General features: G+C 31.2%; 1 protein-coding gene across 4 annotated transcripts in view; it reads right to left on the bottom strand.

Annotated features, from left to right (window-relative positions):
• Nucleotides 1-7,100, bottom strand: part of si:ch211-161c3.5 (uncharacterized protein C3orf18 homolog) — a 14,086-nt gene extending 6,986 nt beyond the window's left edge. The window contains exons 1-2 of one of the 4 annotated variants that reach the window (XM_067373348.1): nt 6,660-7,100; nt 6,441-6,553 (exon numbers count right to left, since the gene is read on the bottom strand). The gene's annotated coding sequence lies outside the window, so the exon portion shown is untranslated. Of the gene's footprint in view, nt 1-6,440 lie in introns of all 4 variants that reach the window. The other 3 variants (XM_067373349.1, XM_067373350.1, XM_067373351.1) reach the window with 3 other exon arrangements.
• Between the last annotated feature and the right edge of the window lie 3,809 nt (nt 7,101-10,909).

The following is a 10,909-nucleotide window of genomic DNA, read 5'->3' as shown; positions in this document are numbered from 1 at the left end:
TTCCTCGTCTGGTATCATTTAAAGCCCTTTGAAGCTGCACTGAAACTGTAATTTTGACCTTCAACCTGTTGGTAGCCATTGAAATCCACTATATGGAGAAAAATCCTGGAATGTTTTACTCAAAAACCTTAATTTCTTTTCGACTGAAGAAAGAAAGACATAAACATCTTGGATGACATGGGGGTGAGTAAATTATCAGGAAAAGTTTATTTAAAAGTGGAATAATCCTTTAATATCATGAAGCAGGAATCCTTTTTGTGCAAGCGCTTCACTGTCTACACAATGTAAACAGCATAAGAATCTGACAGGGGAGAGATGAAATTGTTGTATAAAGTCATTATTTTTGTTTTGTTTTTGCACAACAAAAAGTATTCTCATCGCTTCATGGGATTAATCACATTATTATTACGATAGCCTTAGATTCATTTCTTTTCAGGTTTATAAATCTAAAAATATTATACTGGTGTGTAGAAAAAAGAAACAGTGTTTACACTTGAATGAGACTAACTAGTGTTACACAGGTTACAACCTAATAGAAACATAAATGTTTTCCATTTCACAGTATAAATTGGGTATACATGAAAACATGTAGCTGTTTTTTATATTTTAGCAAGGGGTTCCTCCCTTCATACTTGGGGGTTTGATGCATCTAAAAGTTTAAAAACGGCTGATTTAGAGCATTAGGTAGCAAAACAGCATTACTTACATGAAGCAAGCGAACAGCTGATCCCACTATCATTTACTGTTTGCTTGCATGATATGGTAATAATGTGGCAATCATTACGCATAAAAAATACAAATACTGGAGAAAACAGTCCATTTTAAAATTCGATTGAACTAATTTTATAGATACTTTCGGTATTGAATGACACCGTTCAAAAGTGTGGGGTGAGTATGATTTTATTTTTATTTTATTTGTTTTAAAGAGTCTCTTCTGCTCACCAAGGCTGCATTTATTTGCATAAAACAAACAAAAAAAAAACAGTAATGTTATGAAATATTATTACAATTTAAAATAAATGTTTTCTATATAATATATTTTAAAATATAATTTATTTCTGTGATCAAAGCTGAATTTTCAGCATCATTACCCCAGTCTTCAGTGTCACATGATCCTTCAGAAATCATTCTAATATGCTGATTTGCTGCTCATGAAACATTAATTATCATCATCAATGTTGAAAACAGTTTTTTCCGCTTAATATTTTTGTAGAAACCTTGATACATTTTTTTAGGATTATTTCATAAATAGAAAGTTCAAAAGAACAATATTCATTTGAAATAGAAATCTTTTGTAACATTATGACTTTACTGTCACTTTTGATCACTTTTAATGCATCCTTGCTAATTAAAAGTATTAATTTCTCTTTGCAAAGAATATGATTTGGTCAAAATGAGATAGAAGCCACATAGATTTGCTCTTGAAAAAAGAGCTTGAAGCATTTTCTTGATAAAGTTTTTTGTTCTTTATGAATATCTGCGATTGCACCAAGAGATTTTGAAATGGTCAGTCATCAGATACATTCAGGTTTGGATAGTTTTATCAGTGAGAAAATCTGTGTGTGATTAAGTGCTCTTGACACAATGTGTGTGTTTGTGGTGTGAGTGTGTGTTTGAGAGAGAGAGAAAGAGTGAGTGTACATGAGTACAAACCCTCTGGATGACATATGGATGTGTGAGCTTTTAAGATACTGTTGGCAAACCGCAAGCTTCCTTCCACACTAGAACCGTTAGGATCCATGTGTATGCGCGTTTGTGGATGTGGGGGCTGGAGGCAGGAACGAGGCTCGACGCTTTAAATAGAGAATAGGAGAATCTGCTGTTGAGATCTTGGTGGATGTGAATGAGAATGTAGAAATCTCCTAAACCGCAGACTGTCTCCATTCACAAAGAACTCGTGCAGTTAAAGAGGCATGTCAAAAAATAAAAGTCGGTTATCGTTTGCTCACCTTAATAACACAACAAATCCAATTAATATTCCAAGCCATGTGATATCTTGGTGAAAATTGGGTTTAAATTTCAGTCTGTTCCTCGTACAAAGATATTGTATGTCTTCAGAAGACTCTGAATATTGTGCATAAGTCTTATGGACTACTACTTTTATGATACTTTTAGGGTGCTTTTTGTCCACTGTAAACATTTGTTGTCTAGAAACGTAGTATCAGTAATATTTATTATAATACCTCCCCCATTGTTTCACAGAAAAAAGAAAGTCATACAGGTTTGGAATGACAGAAATTCAAAACAGTAAAATTCCCCAATTTGGATATGACCATTTTGGAAAATATTTAGCTTGATGAACACAAATATACTTTCGGAAGACTTTCGAAACAAAGATGAACAGCTTTTGATGGCATCAACTTTTGATTTTAGAATTTGAAATTTGACATGTACAAAAAAAGTGTGTGCTGTTCTGCACAGTGTGCAAGTTTTACTCTCGAAATACACTACCGTTCAAAAGTTTGGGGACAGTAGTAAGATTTTTTTTAAAAGAATGATACTTTTATTCAGCAAGAACACATTAAATTGTTTAAAAGTAACAATTAAAATGTTACAAAAGATTTCTATTTCAAATAAATGCTGTTATTTTCAACATTCTATTTCCTGAAAAATATGAAGCAGCACAACTGTTTTCAACACTGATAATAAGAAATGTTTCTTGAGCGGCAAATCAGCATATAAGAATGATTTCTGAAGGATCATGTGACACTGAAGACTGGAGTAATGATGCTAATAATTCAGCTTTGCATCACAGGAATAATTTATATATTAAATTAGAATACAATTATTTTCAGTTGTAATAATATTTTAAATATCAAAATGCAGCCTTGGTAAGCATAAGAGATTTCATTAAAAAAAAAAACATCATAAAAAAATCTTTTGAACAGTAATGTATGGATAAAGTGCATGATATATAATTTCACAAAGTATTTGTAAAAAAGATTTTACCCCAAATTAAAGCTTATTTTTTAAAACAAAATAAAATGTCTCCTTACTGTAATGTAAAAAAAAAGAAGTAAATTACATTCTTTTAATTGAAAAATAATATTTATACATAATAATGGTATTTGTTGTACTGCCCCTGAACTGATCAGTAACTTTTCATTAATGAGTGAATGTGCACATTTTTTTTTAAATTGTTTGCTGATTTGAAAAAAAAAAAAAAAATATATATATATATATATATATATATATATATATAATATTAATAAAAAAACGAATACTTTGAGAATAATTGGAATTTAAAAATTAAAGTAATGAAAATTTGGGTTGAAAATTATGTAATTATCATGAATAAAAATTCACAATGAAAAATATTTATACAAAAGTCTTCTTTTGTGTTCTGTAGAATAAAGAAAATCATACAGGTTTGGAACAAGGCAGAGTAAAAAAAAAAATATATATATATATATATATATATATTTTATTTTTTTTTATTTGAAGTGACGTTTAAATTGGACATGTTTTAATGAAATTCACCCATAGTTCCCCTGAAAATGCATGTGTGTTTGTTTTGTGTGTATGAGCATGTGCGTACGTGTGTGTGTGTGCGCGCGCGTTTTGTTGCCGTTAGGTACTTTCATCCCTCCCTGCAGCAGCCGGGCAGCAGTGTGTGTCGTGGCAGGATGTGGGTACAAGAGTGGCTCAGAGAAAGAGAGAGAGACAGAAAGACAGAGGCACAGCACCAGTCTGATACTCTACCTAGGAAATCAAGTACCCAGAAACACGGCTCACGTTGAAAGAGGTGCGTTTCGTAAGAGATGACAAAGAGATGCACACAGATGTGTTCTTGCTTTCCCTCGCTGTTTCTCTCTCGTGCTCTCTCACTTTCTAACAACAGGCCTGAGGCCACCTGCAGCTGAGACGCTGAATCTGTTTTCTGATATATTCATACACACTTGCTGATTTTTTATGATCATGTAAATAAGGCAAACATCATTACTATTACTCATACTTAGTGATTTGAACAAACTCCAAACATTAAGAATTAAAATAATGTGTGCTGTTACTTTACTAAGTGATCAGACTCAATCTTTATTAAGTTTAATTTACTAAGTGATAAAACAAATTTTTGATGATAAAAACAGGTGAAAATAATTCAACATACTTACATTGAAGTAACTACCCAGAATACCACAGCAGCCACCTAGCAATTCTCTAGCAGCCAGATCCAGTGTTATTTTAGTATAGTAGTTAGTATTATAGTTTATTAATATTTATATTAGCTTTTATTTTTATATTTCAGTTTTAATTTTAGTTTAAGTATTAGTCATTTTGTCATGTGCTCTTGTCATTTTTATTACTTTTAGTTTTTTATTTCTATAGCTTTAATTCATTTCAATTTTAGTTTAATTTTAATACTTTAACATAAACATATTTCTTTGCAACAATTCTTGCATTTTTTTTTCATCTAATATTTATATTTTATTTAAATTACCAAAGATTTTAGGCTGCTTATCATCTATATTTTATGGAAGTTTGTTTCCACCATGAAGTAAAAATATTAAAGGTAATTGCAAATTGTTATCTCACAATTCTGACTTTTTTTCTCAGAATTACGAGATATAAAGTCACAATTGCGAGTTATAAAGTCAGATTTGTGTGATATAAAGCCAGAATTGTGAGTTATAAAGTCAGAATTGCAAGATATAAAGCCAGAATTGCAAGATATAAAGTCAGAATTGCGAGATATAAAGTCAGAATTGAGTTATAAAGTCAGAATTGCAAGATATAAAGTCAGAATTGCGAGATATAACGTCAGAATTGAGTTATAAAGTCAGAATTGCAAGACATAAAGTCAGAATTGAGTTATAAAGTCAGAATTGCAAGATATAAAGTCAGAATTGCAAGTTATAAAGTCAGATTTCCAAGATATAAAGTCAGAATTGTGAGATATAAACTCACAATTGTGTTTGCAATTGTGAGGGGAAAAAACTGATGCAAATGAGTTTATATCGTGCAATTCTGAATTTATATCTCACAATTCTGACTTTTTTCTCATAACTGGAAGATATAAACTCACATTTGCATGTTATAAAGTCATAAATATGAGATATAAACTCAATTCTGTGAAAAAAGAGTCAGAATTGCAATTGTGAGAAAAAGAATTGTGATATAAAAAGTCCCAATTACCTTTTTTTCTTTTCTTTTTTTTTTGGTGGAAACAAGCTTTCATAATATTTCATTCTAAAATTAAAATTTTAATGAATATATTTTGTTTGAAAATATTTCAGAATAATATTGATTTTGTTTTGTTAGAAAAAGAATGTAGTTTTCGTGCATTACACTGTTTTTTGCTGTTCTTTTCTCAATTTTTTAATTAATAAAAAGGGGGTGAATGTAGTAATAATATGGTAAAAAAAATATGGTAACATTTAAAAAAAAATTTTTTTCAAAATTTGCACATTCACTCATTAATGAGAAGTTACTGATCAGTTACAATATGTTTTTTTGTTGAAAAGTATGAAGTTATGGCTGTTTTATAAGCTTACGTTCCTAAAACAGTTTAAAAGCAGAAATGTGCAGCTTCCATTTTATTTAATGCACTTTAAATAATTATTCAATGCAAAAAGTGTTTTATTTGAGTTTAAATCATCTTATGCATCAATTCCTGGATGAAGTTTGCTCTATGTAAACACTACTGATATCACATCTCTTTATAGTATGCTTGCAAGTATTGTACGAAACTTGCCATTTTTACTGGCTTTACATTGTCATCACAGAAGTCATGGTGTCATATATATATATATATATATATATATAGAGAGAGAGAGAGAGAGAGAGAGAGAGAGAGAGATAACTTTGCATGGGCAAGCAAATCTTTTTTATTTTATTTTATGTTAACATTTACTGTGTTGTACATGCTGTACTTTCAAAACAGCCAAAAAAATTATATTTTTCCTGGTGCAATGCATTGCTCAGACTTATATTGGAAGAACAGTCCTGTAAATGTGATTTTGTTTGTTTATACCAAGTGAAATAGTCAACAACAGTAAACTACATGTAATTGACTTTCTGATGTTTTTCCCTTTTAAAAAGGACATTCAAACACAGGAGACAAAAATACCTGCAGCTGATCCCAGTAATCTGAGTATTTGATTAACTTCTTACATAATTATTTAGGGTGAAAGCTCTGTCTCGTCAATGTGTAAACAGTCTGCACGCTTAATGAAGAACATGTTAGTTCTTTCGGCCAATCAGAATGCTTCGGGCTTTCTTAAGCCTGCCTCCTCAACCAATCAGAGGCCACCACCAGACAAAGATAGCCATACTAACAAACACCAAAATAATGTGCGTACTCCTGTGCCTTATCAGTTATAAATGGGTTTTTCTGCATTAATTGAAGCATTTAAAGAGTTTAAAATGAGTGTAAATAAGCTGAAATCTGATTATAAAAAGTTGGTCTGTTGTCACAGGCTGCTAATATGAAAGACACAGACCTGTTCATGGAGAAATGTAGCCACGGACGATGTCCTTCCAAGGTTTTCCAGGCAGCCGATGGAAAAAAAGGAGTGGGAATTTCTTCTTTCACCCCTCCTCCTTCGTTCCTCAGCTAGAACAAACCAGCCGAGAGGCTGTAAATTGAAATGTTTTTCCCCTCTGGATCCCTGCATTCACAACATTTTATCCTACCGTACAAAATCACATCTCATTTCTACCTTTTCAGCTGTTTTCTGTTTTTCTTTCATATCATTCTATTCAAAGACAAGACAAGAAGAGCTACAAGGATGCTACAAACCCAAGCTATGTGATCCAGCAACGTCCCTCCTCCGTTCCTGCTTTGCTATTGGTTGGCTGTGGGGCAGCTGAAGGCTGTGATTGGCTCAGCTGGCTGTCCGTCTAGCTTAGCAGGAATGAGGACAGGATTTAATGGTTGGACACAGATGCTGTGAATGTGTCCAGGGAAGAGAGTTAAGGGAGGTTAACCCCTTGCTACCTTACATGTGCATTAATTAAATCAAATGTGTTATGGGTGATGGTTAGGGTCAAAGATTTATTTAAAAACATTTATATAACATTTACATATATATATATATATATATTATATATATATATTTTATTTTATTATTTATTTATTTATTTATTTTTGACAAATACATGTGTACATATATATTAATTTATATATCATTAGCCTGCTATTTTTGGGTGAATATCAAGAAGAAATGTTGAGATCATATTTCATGTAAAATTAATATGAATATACACCCACATACAATAAACTATATAATTCTGTCATGAAAATGTTCTTACAATGCAAAAATCTTAATGGTCCTGACATAATTTTCTTTATTCAAACTACAGTATCCAAATAATTTCATTTTAGATGAAATATGATCTGAACATTTCTTCTTGAGATGCACCTGAAAATAGTAGGCTAATTATATACAAATTAATAAATATATACACTTATCTATGAAAAATGTTCAGAGATACTAATTAAAAAAAAAAATGTAAATAAGCAACAACAAAAAAATGGATATTTTAGCCTCTTTCATGGACATAACCCCATAAACTTTCACAGTTAAGGGTGCCTCTACCTGTCAAAATATTAAATATTAATATTATTAAATGGCATTTTATCCAACATATGTGTTGATGTACTGTGCTAGCCGCTGAATGTGGGAAAACTAATCCTTGATTAAACTAAATTGTTGACTAAAATTAATCCAAAAGATGGATGGATGGATAGATGGATTAGGAATTATGTAATTCTAAAAATGGGCTCAAGACCACAGCACGTCCGTTTTGTAACAACTATTAAAATGCCACTGTCTTGTGTTCACTAGGACACAATCTGCAGATGGCGTCGTCCATATGCTATTGAAAATATCTTTCTGTCAAACGCTGCCTCCTAGTGGTGACAATGCATTAGTGCTTATCCACTCTAATCCTCTTATTTGTCTGTTTATGAAACACAAGCCAAACTGCTATCAAATTAACTGTCTAACATGCTAAGAGGAGTAAATATAATCCTTAGTTACAAGATAATAAATGTAAACAACACTCAGTGTACCATATGTGATTTTTACTTCATTTGCCCAAGTTTGATTTAATTTCCCTTCTTTCAATGTGTTCTAGTGAAAATGCTTTTGTTTTAGATTTTCATTGCAAATTATATTATATATAGCAATTTGAGTGAAACTTTTTTTTAACATTTAAAAATGTTTTAGAAATGCTTTTCATGCATTTCAGACCATAGTATTTGTTCTTTATTTACAGGCAAATATATAATTATTAATAAACTAATCTAAAAATGTATAATTTTATTTTCTTTACAGAAATAAACAGTCCTACATGTGATCTGACTGCACATTTCTCAAGTGGCAGTGTTTTTACATCTAACATGTTATTTTTAGATTATACAGTATCATGCATGTTAAATAGTATAATATATAATCAGTATTGATGGTAGTATATGAAAATCACGAAGTATCATGACCTGAAAATGTTCTTGGAAATGTAGTCTAGAAAATGTAGACTAGGACCACTAAGATTTTTTTTTTTCTTGTTTTGCACTGACATTATTTATCTCAACAAATAAGCACATGTTCCCTCTTAATTCTCATTACCATGAAGTCTAAAACTGACTGTCGTTGTGCTATTTGTTCAATCAGAAAATGAGAAAAATCAGAGAATCAGAAAAATCAAAAACAATATTTTTCACCAAACAGGATATTATGTGATAGTACCAGCTGTAATATGCGAAATATATTACAATTAATAGTTTGAGCACATTAAAGTCCACATGCAATGGCATTTGAAATAATTTTACTTCCATATTGTGATGTATTTATGAGTAAAAACAGAATATTCATTGAGAAAAAATATATAAGATGGGACTCGATTTTATCCATTGGGAATTTATTGGACTTTGAGCCGTCTCTATGCAACATGTGTTTTGAAACGTAAGATTTGTGATGTCAGCGCAAAAAGAGAAGCAGAAAATTTGATTCATGTTGTAGATATTCATCACACCTTGACCTTGTCGCTGTGATACACTAATGACTCAAGGGCCAAAATCTTTCTGGGTAATTTTACTAAAGGTCCCCTCATTGCCATTGTTGGGAAGGTGAAAATGAATACTTCTCTCAAAAGCATCACATAATTGCTTTTTGAAGTTCCTCAAATTCCTCATTTCAACTTTAAAATAACTGTTAAAATGTCATGGTTATTTTTGTATATGGCACGTAATACCATGGTATTCGCTGAAGTACCTTAAAATACAATGCAAATACCATGGTCAGTGATGGTCAGCAACATACTATCAAACATTAGTACCATTAAAATACCATGTAACACAACCAAAACAAGTACTAAAATGTACCATGGTGTTAATGTACCTCCCCTCAAAATCATCACTTTATTTCATTGCAAATCCTCATTTCAGCCTTCAAATATTAGTCTAATATATTTCTTCCAACATTAGAAGGCCTAGTTTAGTTTCATTTTTTCTTTTGTTGTTGCTGTATCAGGAGACATGGGCTAATTGTCACGTCAAATGTCGGTTTCAAACACTTAGTTCAAAACTGTGCACAATAAATCCATATATATGTAAGGGTCAAATAAGGTTTTTAAAAGTGTAAAAAAAACATAATGGAGATATAATTAATTTTTATTAAGTGTTAGCAATGAGATTATGTGGCTTTTAGAATCAATTAACACTGCTTTTGTCATTCTTTACAAGATGGACAAAAAGTCTTTGTCACCAAATAAAATTTGTCACAAAAAAAGTCATTTGTTTTAACCAAAATTTCGGTTTTACCGAATGACAATATTTTCGAACAATCCTAACACAGGCTGATATCTAACAAAAGTATAATCAAACACTTTATATTTAGTACAAGTTTTTAAAATATTACAAAATTTTCCATGTTTATAGCAGTTGTACCGAATAACCCAATGTTTTGGGACATGCGTATGAGAGTGAAAACATGAATTTTTCAATTAGTTAAAAGAGAGTTAGTTACTTTACTTCATGACCATATGGTCCTTTACAGGTGTCTGAATGATGTCACATCCTGTCACATGATATTGACCGCATGACTTGATCCAAAATGGTCCCTTTATATTTGGTTATTCCGAATGACATCAATGAAATTCATTTTTCCAGACATTCTTTCTCATAACAAAGCAATGACTTCTACACAAAATTTTAATACAATTTTGAACTTTATTGATATACAATGTTATAAAATCATGCCAGAATGAAAAATATATACATTTATTACATTTTAATCACAAACAAAATGGCTGTATTGGCCTTTGGATGGTTAAACCGAATGACCTTTTGATACTTCTTAATCTTTGAAATACCGTTATAAGTAGCAAAATATAATTAAACCTTTTGGATTCAATAAAAGAGATCTAGTTATACTACCTTACATACTTTGGATGTCATATCTTTGTTTATTTATTATTATTAAGGCCTTTGGACAAAAAAAAAAAATTACCTGTCACATCATTGACCAAGACTTCCATTGTAACAGCCCATGCATTGCTATAGGGGCATGTTGTCACAAAAGGCTGTTAAATATACTTTTTTTGTCAGTATTGGTGGAAAAGTTCACCTGCCTTCTTCAGTAGTAATGTCTTTAAAACATGTGTCCATAAGAAAAGCCCAAATAGAGAAATATTGTCTGGAGTAAAATAGTATAGCCTCAATCTTCTCCACTAAGTCTTTGCTAAGGTGTCATTTAAAATATTTTAATGACATATATTTTGTAAAATGACAAAAAAGTAAATGTAAATAAAATCAAAAAGACAAACAAAAATGTTCATTTGTATGTACAAATGTTGCTAAACTGGCTTGGAAATGTTTCTATTCCTGCGTAAGAGCGCCGCTCGCTCGTTCGCTGCGGCGTGGGGTTTCCCAGGGCAGACTGCAGGGTTACCGCGCCCATCTCCGTCT

Source organism: Chanodichthys erythropterus, chromosome 21, assembly GCF_024489055.1.
Source record: "Chanodichthys erythropterus isolate Z2021 chromosome 21, ASM2448905v1, whole genome shotgun sequence".
Taxonomy (NCBI): domain Eukaryota; kingdom Metazoa; phylum Chordata; class Actinopteri; order Cypriniformes; family Xenocyprididae; genus Chanodichthys; species Chanodichthys erythropterus.
This window is presented reverse-complemented; position numbering and strand designations above follow the sequence as displayed.